The sequence below is a fragment of the Schistocerca nitens genome, chromosome 3, assembly GCF_023898315.1.
Source record: "Schistocerca nitens isolate TAMUIC-IGC-003100 chromosome 3, iqSchNite1.1, whole genome shotgun sequence".
Classification (NCBI taxonomy): Eukaryota; Metazoa; Arthropoda; class Insecta; order Orthoptera; family Acrididae; genus Schistocerca; species Schistocerca nitens.
In genome coordinates, this window is record NC_064616.1 from 129,384,628 (window position 1) to 129,404,102 (window position 19,475).

The following is a 19,475-nucleotide window of genomic DNA, read 5'->3' on the forward strand; positions in this document are numbered from 1 at the left end:
CGAGGGATGTCAGCAGTGTGGGATCCTGCCCACTCGTCTCTTATCGGGTGCCTAGGAAGCTGTTTTCTCGGATAGACAGACAACATACAAGCAAATCACATTAATGGAGTTTATTACAGTAATTGAATTGACAATATTTAACTTGCGTATGTACAAGGTGGTGTCGCAGGCAATTGGCGACATGCAAATGAATCAGTGTCCTTCGAAACATACAATTTCCATGCAAGTAATTGATATGGATCACAAGTGCGGCCACAGCTTGGCGGCGCGTCGCTTTTATTCTCTTCGTGTAGATGCCGCTCCAGTCGTGAGCCGGCCGCGGTGGCCGAGCGGTTCTAGGCGATTTAGTCCGGAACCGCGCGACTGCTACGGTCGCAGGTTCGAATCCTGCCTCGGGCATGGATGTGTGTGATGTCCTTAGGTTAGTTAGGCTGAAGTAGTTCTAAGTTCTAGGGGACTGATGACCTCAGATGTTAAGTCCCATAGTGCTCAGACCTATTTGAACCATCCAGTCACGATGTCGTAGTCAGCGTACTATTGGCTGACGTTATCTCACAGCCGACTCTGCTCTTGCGTTCTTGCTCTTCATGCCGGCGCCTGTCACTACGCCGGAGCAAGCAGTGTCAAAAGTTGTCAAGAACGTCGTCCTGTTACTCATCGCAGTGAGAACTGTCCTTTTCGACCGCGAAATACGTGGGGATCAACGCCCCCAGGCGAACGGGTGTTTTCTTTGACGAACCCCTGACGGCCTTTTCGTGTCGATACTGAGCAGCGGCCTGTCTGAAATATTTTTCTCTGCCACTCATATGAAAGCTGCGTGATTTCAAAGTTTGACGCCGCGGTTCTGACTTCCGTGCAGATATGTCAAAATAAGGGATGAAATGTGGGTAAGACCCAACAATCGTCTGACACGCCCACGGTGGCGTTGGGCAGAGTTGTGGTGACATTTGGTGCCAGTGTGACATCATTAATACGCCTACACCAAACATGCACTTCCGAGTTCTGGCCTTTTTTTTTTTTTTTTTTTTTTTTTTTGCATGTGTCGTCGCCTTTCTGTTTGAATCGTCTTAACAACTGTGTAAGCGATATCTGTAGGAATCAAGGGCACTGTTAACGCGTAACCATAGATATGCAAAATTGTACATTAAATGTATATAAATTCAAAATGCAAATACTGGGTGTTTTTCTATTTCTGCTGTAAGTAAAAATGGTTTGAAATAAAAGTACATAAATACAAAATACGTATTTTCAAAATACGTTTATTCAAATAAAATGCCTCTAGTTAGTGAACATTTCACGTGGCACTTATTTCACTGATTTTAACACCAATAATTGTTCAAATATTTCATCTCTCATGTTTCGCTTGTGTGGCCACATTATCATTCCACCAAAGGCAAACAGTCTTTCACAGGAGCAGAACTTGATAAACATGTATTACATTTAAAGAAAAGGTTTTTTTTCAGACTTGGGTATCTGTTCAAGGAATATAAACTATTGTCATTATCTTTTAAATATTTTAGGTTTCCAGATCTATTCTACTGCTGGCATTATCACTGGCTAAAGAAAACAAACACGTAATAAGATTGAAACTTTTTTTTATCAGAATGTTGCAAGTTCATCCCACTCATTCTTCTCGTTTCATCTTCCATGCTTTTGAAATACGCAGTTCTTTAACGTATTCTCTGCTTGCCCTAGGTACCCATTTTAGTTGAGAAACATGTGTTCAGTATAGAATTTTGAAGGAATGTATTGTGAATTCGGCTGGGTTTTGTCTTGCGTTAACTGAATTCACCTTTAATAATGCACACTGACGTAGAAAAAATCGCAACACCAAGACGGACTTGTGCGGCATAACGAAAGTTGGTAGGCGCGTTTCTACATCTGAAAGATGATGGCTATTCTGATTTCGCGCCAGTCGCATGAGTGGAGCTAGTAGCGCCACTATGAGGATTCAAATCAGGTTTGCTTTAAATCCGCGCTCTGACGGTACTGAGGGTTGGCTACCTTTGAGACTGGACGTGGTGAGTTGACGTTGGTCAAGAATGCCTTTAAGGCGACAAAAATGGCATTATCAACACCTCACTGAGTTTGAACGAGGTCGTCAATTAGAACTACGAGAAGCTGGATGTTCATTCTGCGATATTGCAGAAAGACCTGGCAGGAATGTAGACGCTGTGCCTGATTGTCGGTGCATTATTAAGTCCATAAGTCGTAGACTCCCGGCAACGCCAAGTATTCCAGCTAGTGTAAATTAAAAATTTTGAATACAATTTTACATGTTACCATACAAATATCGATAATGGTGGAATTTTATTTGAGGTTAGATCACAAGAAATAATACAGTATTTATGTTTAATAAGTTGATGTCCAGTTAAAAACAAATTAACAATATCGTTTTATTTACATTTCATTTATTTCCATCCAGCAAATGAAAAAAAAACTGAACAAAACTACTTAGGAAGCAAACAATCACCACGGTCAAATCGTTATTGTGCGCTCTTACAATGTAGCGTTGGATAAACATCATTAGTACAACAGTAGTATCGAAATTATCGATTGACGATAAAAAACTATCGACACTAATGTTACCGACAAAAAGAAAAGACAGTTTTTCAAGTACTCCATAGATGAAGACATTGTTTGCAAGGTATAGCTGTCACTGTCGCATTGAATGAACACACTTAGTGTTGCCCGTGGTCTCAGAAAAATACTATATTCATTTCGCTCTCCCCTTCCTTCGCTTCCTTTTGGGATCACTGGGAATTACCTAATGATTTCAGTACATTTTACATTAAACAGACAGTAATGGTAAACATATAAGGTTTAGTCAAGTCTTACTGCCTTTTGTAATAATTAGGGCCGCGCGGTATCAACCGAGCGGTCTCAAGCGCTGCAGTCATGGACTGTACAGCTGATCCCGGCGGAGGTTCGAGTCCTCCCTCGGGCATGGGTGTGTGTGTTTGTCCTTAGGATAATTTAGGTTAAGTAGTGTCTAAGCTTAGGCACTGATGACCTCAGCAGTCAAGTCCCATACGATTTCACACACATTTGAATATTTCACAATAATTAGCGTCAAGATCATATTCACTTGACAAATATATCTTTGGTGCTTATTATGCTAGTGTGCCATCTGTATTCGTCACAGAGCTATTTTTGTATAAAAAAATGGCTCATTACATGAATAAAAAGTACAAAGAATGAAATAAAAAAATCAAGAGAAGCATTTTGCATTTTTCAAATGCAAAATATCTGTATTTTAAGTATTTCAAACAAAATAGAAAATGCTTTTTGAAAAAAAAGTAATTCAAATGCAAAATAAAAATAGGTATCTGGCATTTTGTATTTGCGTTTCAAATACATGTATTTCAAATAATTCATATCTCCACATGTAACCCACGTAATCCATGTTCTGTTGTAGTCAATAGTTTATGACACCACTTGGACGATATGCACTGTGACAACAGAGTGTATTAACAGTCTAGCGAAGTACTTCTCCCGCCTAATTCTTAAATCTTCCTTGTTTTTGTCCTCTCTCCCGCCACCCCCCTCCCCCCCCTCCTCCCCCGTTCCCGCGCCCTTGGCAGGAGACTTTCTCGCCACATCCTCGGTACGGCCCTGAATACAAGTCTCAGTTTTAAAAATACCTTTTTTAGAATATGTGCCAGCGATTTTCGTTGTGCAAGCATACATTTATAACAAAATAATTTTGTTGTCACATCAAAATGAATATTGTTCTGACAGATGCCAGAGTTAGGTGGGACACCGTGTATACCTTCTGAAATACAGTATGGCCCAGCTAAAGCATTGCCACGTCCGTCGAATGAAGCGCGCTAATGCGCCCCGGCCATTCGGTAATATGGAAGCACTAATTAATATACAGCCACTGGAGTAGCAGTGTGGTGATTGTGTTACAGGCGAAGTTATGCAACAGAGTGAAGTGTATCGCATTGCAGCTGGTTCCGTGACACCGTTGGCCTCCCACGAAACACAATCGGCAGCACCTTTGAGAAACTAGCTAGTGTGCCTCGCCATAGGATGCTGCGTGCGGTAAGTCCCCAGCCACGAGTAATAACGGAGTACCTCTTCTAGGCAAGAAAATAGCTCAGTACTTACAAACGTGACGGAAGGTTTTACCTTACAAGAGAATTGTATTTAACGACAAATATACCCTCGATCGTGGTAGAAATTTATTACAACGATGTTCACATTTTAAAGTTACAGTAAACGCCTAGAAACAAAGCAACGTAGTGTATCTGTAGCTAAATATTGACAGCATAAACTGTTCAAAATATAAATCTAGCCGTCTGGCATTCAACGACAGCGTTTGTCAGGTCACGGATCTTAATTACGTTGGAGTAACGATAAACATCTCGAGTGTTAAATGAAGAATCGAATGAAGTAAAATTAACATATAGAAACCAGTTGTATGTGAGAATAATGGAAGCTTTCTATTTATTGAGAAAGGTACCAGAATTTTTTTAAGTTTATTCTCGGATACACCGCCAAGTAGCCAGTTCAATTTGTCTGAGATTTTAAGAACATCGTTGTTAACCAGCAAAGAGCTGCTACAATTATACTTTCTTTATAGCCGAGGTTTTCTCCGGTCAAAGAACATATTCAACTGACAAAAGTTATCGCCAAAGCAAACGCTTAGGAGGAAGGTTTCTTGAAGTCATAAATCGTAAAATACACTCCTGGAAATTGAAATAAGAACACCGTGAATTCATTGTCCCAGGAAGGGGAAACTTTATTGACACATTCCTGGGGTCAGATACATCACATGATCACACTGACGGAACCACAGGCACATAGACACAGGCAACAGAGCATGCACAATGTCGGCACTAGTACAGTGTATATCCACCTTTCGCAGCAATGCAGGCTGCTATTCTCCCATGGAGACGATCGTAGAGATGCTGGATGTAGTCCTGTGGAACGGCTTGCCATGTCATTTCCACCTGGCGCCTCAGTTGGACCAGCGTTCGTGCTGGACGTGCAGACCGCGTGAGACGACGCTTCATCCAGTCCCACACATGCTCAATGCGGGACAGATCCGGAGATCTTGCTGGCCAGGGTAGTTGACTTACACCTTCTAGAGCACGTTGGGTGGCACGGGATACATGCGGACGTGCATTGTCCTGTTGGAACAGCAAGTTCCCTTGCCGGTCTAGGAATGGTAGAACGATGGGTTCGATGACGGTTTGGATGTACCGTGCACTATTCAGTGTCCCCTCGACGATCACCAGTGGTGTACGGCCAGTGTAGGAGATCGCTCCCCACACCATGATGCCGGGTGTTGGCCCTGTGTGCCTCGGTCGTATGCAGTCCTGATTGTGGCGCTCACCTGCACGGCGCCAAACACGCATACGACCATCATTGGCACCAAGGCAGAAGCGACTCTCATCGCTGAAGACGACACGTCTCCATTCGTCCCTCCATTCACGCCTGTCGCGACACCACTGGAGGCGGGCTGCACGATGTTGGGGCGTGAGCGGAAGACGGCCTAACGGTGTACGGGACCGTAGCCCAGCTTCATGGAGACGGTTGCGAATGGTCCTCGCCGATACCCCAGGAGCAACAGTGTCCCTAATTTGCTGGGAAGTGGCGGTGCGGTCCCCTACGGCACTGCGTAGGATCCTACGGTCTTGGCGTGCATCCGTGCGTCGCTGCGGTCCGGTCCCAGGTCGACGGGCACGTGCACCTTCCGCCGACCACTGGCGACAACATCGATGTACTGTGGAGACCTCACGCCCCACGTGTTGAGCAATTCGGCGGTACGTCCACCCGGCCTCCCGCATGCCCACTATACGCCCTCGCTCAAAGTCCGTCAACTGCACATACGGTTCACGTCCACGCTGTCGCGGCATGCTACCAGTGTTAAAGACTGCGATGGAGCTCCGTATGCCACGGCAAACTGGCTGACACTGAAGGCGGCGGTGCACAAATGCTGCGCAGCTAGCGCCATTCGACGGCCAACACCGCGGTTCCTGGTGTGTCCGCTGTGCCGTGCGTGTGATCATTGCTTGTACAGCCCTCTCGCAGTGTCCGGAGCAAGTATGGTGGGTCTGACACACCGGTGTCAATGTGTTCTTTTTTCCATTTCCAGGAGTGTACATGAATGCTTGTAATGGTTTACGACTGCAAGGAACCATCCTTGCAAGCGTTTGCTGTAATAATTTTCTTCGATTGGAGGTGACATTTAAATGATACTAACTTCCATAGTAAAAGATATATCCTCGGAACGGTTTCTTGCCGGTTAATACTGATGTTCTGCAAGTACCTTGTTGTAGACGTGGAATGCAGCAGCAATTGTATTGGCAACCTGGGAGGAGCCGGTGAACCAGATTCTGTGTAACTAACCGCCGAAGAAAGGCCAACGGTTTTCGAGGTGGTACAAAGCAGCAAACCACATTGCAGCATGCAGGCAAACACTCTGTTCGTAGAAAAATCAGACGCAATTGTTAATCTGCTTTCTCGCACACTCATCGGATTTCTGAGCTTTTCTATCGTTGTAACTTGTGCATTGAAATGCGCTAAGAATATACGCAGTTTTTACTAGAATTCCAGTGTTTATAAATTATTTTATGTGACCAACCGAAATAATAGACTGTCTGCTGATACGCTTACTTGTTCTGCAGCTCTGGAGTCGATCCACGGCCACAACATTACTGTCCGACCTTGCAAGTAGTATCGAATCGATGCCCTTTGATCTGGTACATTTATATTTCGATTAATGTGTGCGGTTATTACGTCAGAGGAATCGTTCAGTAACATTGATCTGCCCACTGCATTTCATTCAATTGCTTCGGCTAGCCACACAGGTACAGTAATCAGTGAGCCATGGACAATTAATGCATCTCAGGCGAAGACCAACAGCTGCGTATTACCACACACGGAAAGGAATCCGTAAAGCATTCGACACCACGGCCTTGAAGTTCATCAGTCAGGGCTGACGTTGCAGCAACAAGCAAAAACATTTGACTCTGACGATATGACCCTCTGTAACTACAGGGTGGTTATAATTAAAGTGCAGCCACTCATGGAGGTCCAGTGTGGGCTATAATCATCGTATGGTAGCGAAGCTTGGTAGATATGCTAGTGCAGCAATGCGGAACCGATTTACACTGGGAAAAAATTAGTTCTAATTTTGGCCACCATTTGCAAATCTGGCGCTGTACAGCATCTCGTCGACGTCTCTGGTACTCATACTGTGGAAGCGATGGTTAATAATAAAACCAAAATTATCCCTTTCTCACTTGTTTGATCTTCCGATGCACATACCGTTTCTTATCCATTACATATGGGAACATTTCTATTCTACTTTCGTGCATTCATGACGGCAGATACGCTCCTGGTGGCCAAAATTGGAACAAATTTTTTGCAGTGTTAATCGTTTCAGCATTAACGCATTAAAATATCTACCAAGTTTCGCTGCCATACAATAGCTAACGCCCACACCGGACCTCTGCGAGTAACAGTTATAACCACCCGCTACATCGTTATTCGCCTCTTGTGCTCTGCACGGATATGAGGGAGCCGGTGCTTTATCGAATTCAGTTAACTTGTAAAAAGTTCTAAGTGCGTCAGCGACTACTGGTCTGTAGAATCGACTGTTTCGTTAAATGCTGAGGATTCTGGAATGCGTGTAAGAAGCGTGTGATGAAAGTACAGGAGGTGCCCAAGACCTCTGCCAGTTTACAGCGTGGCTAGTATGGTGGAGAAAGTCCCGCCAGCGGTTATACGCACATTCTTTGCCCTTTGAACTTAGCGTTCAGGGTAGCTTGGTCTCAGATTACTCAGTCAAAACATGGAAAACGAAACCACAATGTTTACACGGCAACTTGAAACCTGCTCCTCCCAAAAATGAAACGTCTTCACTGCTCCACGTTGCTCGGTGAAAAGATTATCATTCCGAACACCATTCAGGTCTTTCCGATTGACACTCACCCTAGAGTGTCTAACACATGCCAGCGTATGTCAGGATAATTCCTTGGAAAAGGTATTCATTGGCTCATTTCACAAGTGAGTGAGGGCTCTGACAAGAATCGCTTCACTGTATCCGAAGTTAAACAAGCACATTTTTTAAAAAAATTGCTATGAACAGACCAGAGAAAATAAATTTTATAGGAGAATATGTGCTCAATCGGCCACATATTTAGCGAACATATGGACATGGGGAGAAAGGTTATTCCACGTCTGCCCAAAAACTGGATTAATAAAAACATAGAGAAAAGTTAAGATGAAGATTTTATTGCTCCAGGTGTTCTACGTACTCTTCTCCCATTCGGGTTCAACGCACAAAACGTCCATACAATCATGTGAAACTGCCAGAAAATTCCTGTGGGATACTTCGTGGTTTTTTGGAGCGTTCGTATTGATGACACCTATTCTCATCACCCGTGACAACTTTTTCCAGAACAGAATTGTCCATCTTTCGCATTTCAGTCAGCACGCGACAAACGTCCATGTATCGTTATTTGTGTTCCAGAGTCAAAGAGTGCGGGGCATACTTTGCGCACACTTTTCTCTTCTTCAAAACCTTCTGGCGAATACTTGATTTACAGAAGTTATTCCATTGCGATTTGTGACACAACGATGGCACACTATGGTCGCACGTCCACTACTTAACACGGCCTACTCACATCTGACCGGTCGAACATACAGGGTGGTTCTAATTAAACTTCCGCCAGTTAAGAGGGCCCCCGTGAAGAACGAGTGATTGTAGGACAATGAAACATTGTGGTATCATTTCTAAGGACATGTGGAAGAGAAATAACGAATCAACCACGAAAAGAATCACATTTTAACTTCCACACGACAGGGTAACATGTGTTAATTGCGTTTAACGTTCCAGATTACAAATGTTGCTCAGTGTGACGCCCGTCTGCATCCACGACAGTCTGGAACCGCACTAGAGATTGCTCTTCTGCTGCCCGAAACAACGGTGGACCGTGGAATGTTCAACTGTTTGGCACAGCTCGTGCACTGCTCGAAATCGCACATTGCGTCCAGCATTGTCAGCCACGACAACAGTAAATTCTTGTACAATATGAGGCGCAACTGGCCGTCGGCCTCTCCCAGGAGCAATCGCCAAATCACCAATTAATTCTAACTTCAGCTCTGGTGCGGAAAGAGGACCTCTCCATATTCCTTTCATGCGTCGATACCGGCGAAGAGCAGCACCACTCTTGATATCGTTTTGCTAAAACAGGTACGAGTAAAGCGTTTCTCACATTGCCCAGACCGATGCTGACTGCCTGCAACTGTGAAGTCCACTGCTGCTTGTGTTTCAACACTTATGTTTCCGTACCGGTACCGGCGCCTAATGACAAGTCATCACATTAGCACTACAAACAACGCAATTCTTTAGGCGCACAGTCTGAAGATAAATCCTATAAAGCTTGCTATCCATATAGTAAACAGTTTTCTGTCTACATCTACATCTACATCCATACTCCACAAGCCACCTGACGGTGTGTGGCGGAGGGTACCTCTATCGGTTCTCCCTTCTATTCCAGTCTCGTATTGTTCGTGGAAATAAAGATTGTCGGTATGCCTCTGTGTGGGCTCCAATCTCTCTGATTTTATCGTCATGGTCTCTTCGCGAGATATACGTAGGAGGGAGCAATATACTGCTTGACTCCTCGGTGAAGGTATGTTCTCGAAACTTCAACAAAAGCCCTTACCGAGCTACTGAGCATCTCTCCTGCAGAGTCTTCCACTGGAGTTTATCTATCATCTCCGTAACGCTTTCGCGATTACTAAATGATACTGTAACGAAGCGCGCTGCTCTCCGTTGGATCTTCTCTATCTCTTCTATCAACCTTATCTGGTACGGATCCCACACTGCTGACCAGTATTCAAGCAGTGGGCGAACAAGTGTACTGTAACATACTTTCTTTGTTTTCGGATTGCATTTCCTTAGGATTCTTCCAATGAATCTCAGTCTGGCATCTGCTTTACCGACAATCAACATTATATGATCATTCCATTTTAAATCACTCCTAATGCCTACCCCCAGATAATTTATGGAATTAACTGCTTCCAGTTGCTGACCTGCTATATTGTAGATAAATGATAAAGGATCTTTCTTTCTATGTATACGCAGCACATTACACTTATCTACAATGAGATTCAATTGCCATTCCCTGCACCATGCGTCAATTCGTTGCAGATCCTCCTGCGTTTCAGTACAATTTTCCATTGTTACAACCTCTCGATGTACCACAGCATCATCCGCAAAAAGCCTCAGTGAACTTCCGATGTTATCTACAAGGTCATTTATGTATATTGTGAATAGCAACGGTCCTACGACACTCCCCTGCGGCACACCTGAATTCAGTCTTACTTCGGAAGACTTCTCTCCATTGAGAATGACATGCTGCGTTCTGTTATCTAGGAACTCTTCCATCCAATCACACAATTGGTGTGATAGTCCATATGCTCTTAATTTGTTCATTAAACGACTGTGGGGAACTGTATCGAACGCCTTGCGGAAGTCAAGAAACACGGCATCTACTTGTGAACCCGTGTGTATGGCCCCCCTGAGTCTCGTGGACGAATAGCGCGAGCTGGGTTTCACACGACCGTCTTTTTCGAAACCCATGCTTATTCCTACAGAGTAGATTTCTAGTCTCCAGAAAAGTCATTTTACTCGAACATAATACGTTTTCCAAAATTCTACAACTGATCGACGTTAGAGATATAGGTCTATAGTTCTGCACATCTGTTCGACGTCCCTTCTTGAAAACGGGGATGACCTGTGCCCTTTTCCAATCTTTTGGAACGCTACGCTCTTCCAGAGACGTACGGTACACCGCTGCAAGAAGGGGGGCAAGTTCCTTCGCGTATTCTGTGTAAAATCGAACTGGTATGGCATCAGGTCCAGCGGCCTTTCCTCTTTTGAGCGATTTTAATTGTTTTTCTATCCCTCTGTCATCTGTTTCGATATCTACCATTTTGTCATCTGTGCGACAATCTAGAGAAGGAACTATAGAGCAGTCTTCCTCTGTGAAACAGCTTTGGAATAACACATTTAGCATTTAGGCCTTTGGTCTGTCATCCTCTGTTTCAGTCACAGAGTGTCTGGACATTTTGTTTTGATCCACCTACCGCTTTGACATAAGACCAAAATTTCTTAGGATTTTCTACCAAGTCTGGCTCAAGTAGTGAATGTTTAATTATAAACACCCTAAACGTCGGTTGTTTACAGTTTTTAGCTCAAACTTTCACCGCAGTTACTGCACTAATATCGCTTATACGTCAGGAATTAATCAGTCTCGGAAATTTTTGGACGGACGGTATATACCGTGCTGCGAAGGAGATTTGTGCATTTTAAGCAACATGTTGTCAGACGCGTATCATTCTCGATTATAGCTTCAGAAATGTATATTAAGATTATGGCATAAAACTTGTGACAGTCAAAAACCATTTGGAATCGTAGTTAGCAAATACCATCATAAGAGAGGCTGTGGGTGACGATAAAAGTGGCCGAGCGGTTCTGAGCGCTTCAGTCTGGAACCGCGCGACTGCTACAGTCGCAGGTTCAAATCCTGCGTCGGGCACGGATGTGTGTGATGTCCTTAGGTTGGTTAGGTTTAAGTAGTTCTAAGCTCTAGGGGACTGATGACCTCCGTTGTTAAGTCCCATAGTGCTCAGAGCCATTTGAACCATTTGACGATAAAACAATAGTAGACACCAGACATGATACGCTTAAAACGGTGTGGACATCTAGAAAGGATGGACGATAGCCGATGAAAGTGTGGTAGTAGCCCCAGCGGAAGGAAGAAAGCGTGGACGATCTGGCAGGAGCCGGAGCCAGAGGTCTGGGACCCGACGGATGCCAGAGGCCAGAGGGCTCAAGAAGGGAGACTGGCATGATCGGAGCAAGCGAGTAGCAGCGCCAGCCGTACAGTACTCGCAACATCACTCATATGCATCTTAATAATGCCACAGCTATTGTCAATGATTTAGAGTCGTCCCCAGACATGTTATAAACAGGTAACAAAGAGGGATGGCCAAACTTTCAGGAAACGTGCCTCACACGTAGAGGAAGAAAATGTATAACACAGAGGTGAAAAAAGTTATAAGATACATCCTAGTATCGTGTTAGACCTCCTTTTTCCCAGTGTAGTACAGCAACTCGACATTACATGGACTCAGCAAGTCGTTCGAAGTCCCCCGCAGAAATACAGAGCCATGGTGGCTTTATAGCCGTCCATAATTGCAAAAGAGTTGCAGATATAGGATTTTGTGGACGAACTGACCTCTCTATTATGCACAGTAAATGTTCGATGGGATTCGTGTCGGGCGATCTGGGTGGCCAAACAATTCACTCGAATTGTCCAGAATGTTCTTCAAACCTATCGCTGACAACATGGCACATTGTCAGCCATAAAAATTTCATCGTTGTTTGGGAACATGAATGGCTGCAAATGGTCTGCACAGCCGAACATCCAGAGGGCCCTGTCCGTTTAATGCAAACACAGCTCACACAATTATGGAGCCACCACCAGTTTGCACTGTGCCATGTTGACAGCCTGGATTCGTGGCTTTGCGGGGGCTGCGCCACGCGTGAAACCCACCATCAGCTCTTACCGACCGAAATCGAGACTCATCTGACCACGCCACGTCTAGGATTCAACCGGTACGGTCACGAGCCCAGGAGGGGCGCTGCAGGCGATGTCGTGCTGTTAGCAAAGGCATCCGCGTCGGTCATCTGCTACCATACTCCATCAACGCCAAATTTCAAATCGTTCAGATGGCTCTGAACACTATGAGACTTAACATCTGAGTTCATCAGTCCCCTAGAACTAAGAAGTACTTAAACCTAAGGACGTCACACACATCCATGCCCGAGGCAGGATTCGAAACTGCGACCGTAGCGGTCGCGCGGTTCCAGACTGAAGCGCCTAGAACCTCTCTGCCACATCTGCCGGTACGCCAAATTTCGCTGCAATGCCCCACGTTCGAAGTCCTCCGCAGACGTTCAGTCGTACGTTCCACATTGATTTCTGCGTTATTCCACGCAATTTTACTTGTCTGTCAACACTGAAAACTTGCGCAAAGGCCTCTGATGTCGGTCGTTAAGTGAAGGCCATCTGACCGCTGCGTTGTCCGTGGTGAGAGGTAATGTCTGTAATAGATTTTCTCAGCACACTGTTTACACTGTGGACGTCGGAATATTGAATTCACTACGGTTTCCGAAATGGAATGTCCCATTCATACAGCTCCAGCTACCATTCCGTGTCCAGAGTTTGTTAATACCCGTCGTGCACCCATAATCACGTTGGAAACCTTTTCATTTTAATCACCTGAGTACAAATTACAGCTTCTCCGATGCGCTGCCCTTTTATACGCGATGTACACGATACTACTGATGTGTTGGCAGAAGAGCCAACACCGTGTTGCTAGAGGAGGCCGAAATGCACGCGTTTAAGCTCACGCAGACTGGCGTGAGGTCTGGAACAAGGTAAGTAATTATAGTAGCCAAAAATAGTACATAGCTTCTGGAATACTTAACTTTAATCCATAATTGGAGAACGTCGCTCTTGTTTATACATGAATACAATCTCAATATAAACTGGTAATGGCGCCTTGCTAGGTCGTAGCAAATTACGTAGCTGAAGGCTATGCTAACTATCGTCTCGGCAAATGAGAGCGTATTTGTCAGTATATCATCGCTAGCAAAGTCTGCTGTACAACTGGGGCGAGTGCTAGGAAGTCTCTCTAGACCTGCGGTGTGGCGGCGCTCGGTCTGCAATCACTGACAGTGGCGACACGCGGGTCCGACGTATACTAACGGACCGCGGCCGATTTAAAGGCTACCACCTAGCAAGTGTGGTGTCTGGCGGTGACACCACAACTACCGCCAACTGCATTTGTGCATATCACTATCCCATGACTTTTGTCACCCCATTGTATACGGAAATACGTCTGGAAACGGTTCATTTTTATGTTCAAAATGCCCTCCATTAGCAAAGATACATGCATCAACCCGCCGTCCCATTGAATCCCTGGTGCGCTAATGTATCCCTGGAGAATTACGTATTACTTCACAGCCTTCCAGAATACGGGCACGAAGACTCTGTACATGTCTTACCAGGCTTTCGTACGCAAGAGATTTCAAATGGGTTTAGACCCGGAGGGCGTGATGGCCAAAGAATCGAGAGGACGACAGTTCAAATCCCCTCCCGGCCATCCAAATTTTCGTAATTCGCTCCTGGCAAACGTCAGGATGGTTCCTTTGAAAAGGGCATGGCCGATTTCATTCCTCACTGTTTCGTAGTCCAAGCTGGGGCTCCATCTCTAATGACCTCGCTGTCGACAATCTTCCTTCCTTCCTTTATATCTCTGGGAATCGAACGTTGACTGCGGAACATTTAATGTAAGAAAACGTTTCGTGTAATGCTAGTACGTTCTGTTTCTGTGTTTCCCACAATTAATGTTATTATGAAGAGAAGCAGAAAATCAGCTCTAACATAGAAATAAAGCGAGACCGGATCCATGTCCAAATAACACATTTTATTTCTCTGATTGCGAACAATGTTTCCTGAAAGTGTGACCATAACTTCTTGTTCCATCCCGTACATTCATATCTATTAATAATAAATCTGTAAAACCGTTGTGTCTGCCCGTTTGTCTTTGAACTCGCTGATCTCCAAAACCACTAGAAGAATTTTCATGGAGTTTTCGCAGGTAACTTGACCATAATTTGGAGCACTGTATAGGCTTTAGTTCATCAAAATTGGATCACGAAAAAGAAGTTATCGTGTTTCAAATTTTTCCTAAAACTTTCTTGTCCCTCTGCGTGAACACGCTGATCTCCAAAATAATAGACGGATTGTTTTGGGATTTTCACTGGTAACTTTAGTGTAACTAGGGGCATCGTATAAGCTATATTTCATCAAAATCGGATGATGAACGAAAAGGTATTAGTGCATGTGTATGTGTGTTCCACTTCGAAACCACTGAACCATTTTCAACCAAACTTGGGACACATCATTTACTATCTGCAAAGAATAGATGTGGGGGTAAGAGCCACCTGCTTATTAAAAGGGTGGGGGTGGGGATGAAAAAGATGTGCACGCCACGACTCGCTAATACCCAGGTTTTTCATCCAGTATTTGAAAACGGGAGCACTTAGTGACTTGCAACACACTTTGGACGTAATTTCAAACCTTTAAGGAAGTTTTTCTCACTGACACCTCCCACATAATGATGAAAGTACGAATGTTTGTCGCTTAACACATTTTCGCATCAGGCATGACGTTTTAATTCATTATTTCTTTATTACTAACTGTAATCGCGATACATTTTGCAGATAGTGTTCACATATATCACCGAATGTACCTGCAAATTTATATCTATGTACTACACATAGTTCAGGGTATATGACGTCACAAACACTGAGATGTGTGAAAAACTGCCGCCTCATGCATGACGTTTAAATTTAGCATTACTAACATGCTGAACCGATTTCGATGAAATTTAGTACGATGATAGCTTGAACCCTGAGGAAGAACATAGGCTGCTTTAGAAAGTGTGTAGTACAATATACTTATCGATTTGAGAAACAATTCACGAATTAGGGAAAAATGATTACTCTTTCAAAAAACTATTTACTCTTTGACTTTTGAACACTGTCATACTTGCGAAAATGCTTTTCTTGGTTGATATGTGCTACAAGATACGATTCAAAGTAATCAATACAGTGCTTATACAGTCTTCAGTGTGTTTATTCCACATTCTCACAGTATTTGTTCCATACTGTACACGTTGAATAATGTATAGCTACTACGCGCCCCATCCAGTATTTGAGAATGATAGAACTTAGTGACTTACAAGAAAAAGTACACATAATTACAAACCTTTACGAAATTTTTTCTCCCTGACAAACCCACAAAATGATAAAAAGAAGAAAGTATATCGCTTACTACATTTTCGCTGTTCATGGAGTAAAACCATCGCGTCAGCCATGACGTCATGAATTTTACATTTATTGCTTCTTTGCTACGAACTCTATTCGCAACACATCTAGCAGACAGCCTCCACATGTGCTGCTGAATATACCTACAAAATTATATCTTTGTGCAACACATTGTTCAGGAGGTATGAGGGAAGGAAGAGATGGACAGAGAGGAGGATGAAGGAGATGGACTAATGGAACAGAAATAAATACATACCAGGGCAACAGCGGACACTCAGCTAGTTACAAATAAAACAGTACTCTTAATAATTATAATTAAAGTTATGACTGACTGGCAACGATTCCCATTGTTATCGCGGTAGCGTTCTCGCTTCCCACGCCCGGGTTCCCGGGTTCGATTCCCGGCGGGGTCAGGGATTTTCTCTGCCTCGTGATGGCTGGGTGTTGTGTGCTGTCCTTAGGTTAGTTAGGTTTAAGTAGTTCTAAGTTCTAGGGGACTTATGACCACAGCAGTTGAGTCCCATAGTGCTCAGAGCCATTTGAACCATTTGAACCCATTGTTATCCCTGATCTATAAGTCAGTGTGCAAGACATGTTCTCACATTGCGAGTCGTTCCTCACTCCACCGAAGTGCTATTACCATATGACGCCGTATATGCTCTCTTTGGCCGTAGTAACAGTCTCCCACTAGGGTTTGCTAACTGTATAAGCTACTGCTTGGTAAAATGTTGCAATTTCTAGATATTCATAATTCTTACAATTTTGTTACAGAAAAATACATAAAGGGCCCGATTGTGATAAGCTAAGTCACAAGCTGCTGGAACCTGGTGCAGGGGAGGTTCAAAAATGGTTCAAATTGCTCTGAGCACTATGCGACTTAACTTCTGAGGTCATCAGTCGCCTAGAACTTAGAACTAATTAAACCTAACATACCTAAGGACATCACACACATCCATGCCCGAGGCAGGATTCGAACCTGCGACCGTAGCGGCCGATCGGCTCCAGACTGCAGTGCCTAGAACCGCACGGCCACTTCGGCCGGTGCAGAGGAGGTGACACTGTTTCAGGTGAGTAGTGGATCAGTGTATGTTCTGGCAGGAATTTTGCTGATGTCGCGACCAGCACTTTCTTATCATCAAGGCCACACCCCAACCTTCAGTGCCCCCACGCACCCCCCCACCCCCCCCACCCCAAGCCCTCTGCACATTTGGCCACTGCCACGAGCGCCCCTGTGGCCCCACTAGTCATCATGCTGTGGCCATTTGAATGACTGCAGTTTTCCCACTGCTATACTATAGACAGTCTGTGATTTGGTGGAGATTTTGGTTATGATGACGTGAGAATAATTTAATATGTACACTACTGGCCATTAAAATTGCTACACCACGAAGATGACGTGCTACAGGCGCGAAATTTAACCGACAGGAAGAAGATGCTGTGATATGCAAATGATTAGCTTTTCAGAGAATTCACACAAGGTTGGCGCCGGTGGCGACACCTACAACGTGCTGACATGAGGAAAGTTTCCGACCGATTTCTCATACACAAACAGCAGTTGACCGACGTTGCCTGGTGAAACGTTATTGTGATGCCTCATGTAAGGAGGAAAAATGCGTACCATCACGTTTCTGGCTTTGATAAAGGTCGGATTGTAGCCTATCGCGATTGCAGTTTATCGTATCGCGACATTGCTGCTCGCGTTGGTCGAGATCGAATGACTGTTAGCAGAATACGGAATCGGTGGATTCGGGAGGGTAATACGGAACACCGTGCTGGATCCCAACGGCCTCGTATCACTAGCAGTCGAGATGACAGGCATCTTATCCGCATGGCCAAGTCACGATCCCCAAGTCTCGATCCCAACGGCCTCGTATCATTAGTAGTCGAGATGACAGGCATCTTATCCCCATGGTTGTAACTGATCGAGCAGCCCACCGACGTCTCGATCCCTGAGTCAACAGACGGGGACGTTTGCAAGACAACAACCATCTCCACGAACAGTTCGACAACGTTTGCAGCAACATGGACTATCAGCTCGGAGACCATGGCTGCGGTTACCCTTGACGCTGCATCACAGACAGGAGCACATGCGATGATGTACTCGACGACGAACCTGGGTGCACGAATGGCAAATCGTCATTTTTTCGGATGAATCCAGGTTCTGTTACAGCATCATGATGGTCGAATCCGTGTTTGGCGACATCGCGGTGAACGCAAATTGGAAGCGTGTATTCGTCATCGCCATACTGGCGTATCACCCGGCGTGATGGCATGGGGTGCCATTGGTTACACGTCCCGGTCACCTCTTGTTCGCACTGGCGGCACTTTGAACAGTGGACGTTACATTTCAGATGTGTTACGACCCGTGCGTCTACCCTTCATTCGATCCCTGCGAAACCCTACATTTCAGCAGAATAATGCACGACCGCATGTTGCAGGTCCTGTACGGGCCTTTCTGGATACAGAAAATGTTCGACTGCTGCCCTGGCCGGCACATTATCCAGATCTCTCACCAATTGAAAACGTCTGGTCAATGGTAGCCGAGCAACTGGCTCGTCACAATACGCCAGTCACTACTCTTGATGAACTGTGGTATCGTGTTGAAGCTGCATGGGCAGCTGTACCTGTACACACTTTCCAAGCTCTGTTTGACTCAATGCCCAGATGTATCAAGGCCGTTATTACAGCCAGAGGTGGTTGTTCTGGGTACTGATTTCTCAGGATCTATGCACCCAAGTTGTGTGAAAATGTAATCACATGTCAGTTCTAGTATAATATATTTGTCCAATGAATACCCGTTTATCATCTGCATATCTTCTTGGTGTAGCAATTTTAATGGCCAGTAGTGTAAAAGTCATAATGCCGAAGTAAGCACCATCATTTCTTCACAGTCTGTACATACGTCTAGGTTTCATGTGTTCAGTTGATGAGACACTTGTGTCGAGCAAAGAATGATTTCACAAGTCTATTTTTTGTAAGCAGCTACCAAAGAAATGTACACACACCTTTCTGCATGAAGAATGAAAAAGCACGATAGTAGAGGTGCATATAACTGTAAACAGCATGAATACTGTTCACCGAATAATGGCAGTGCAACAGAACGGCAAGAAGATGCATTATGTGACTGGGTCCATCACACACCATGCTGCATATGTTGTAATTATATACCCTTGTTAAAACGTCAGTCGAGTCTCCCAGCACACAAGAAGCACCATCAGTTGCAGTAAGTATTCATCCATCTATAAATATAATTACTATTGTTATTACAACGCTGGACCAGGAAGTGGAGGTGTTCACAGTAGCAACAACAGTTTGCAATTAGGAGGAATACTGTAAAAAGTTTTGAATAAATATATCTTACAAAAATATGTTACTTTTATTTTCAACCCAATCAATGACACACACTTGCAGTTTATAAGGAGGATGTGTTCACTTATAGTCCATGTTGCAGTTGTCTTAGAAAAACTTTAAATACATGCCACTAGGCATGATGCACTGTCTGAATGTGCCAGCTCTGACAATGAGACACTCATCAGCCATGCAGTAC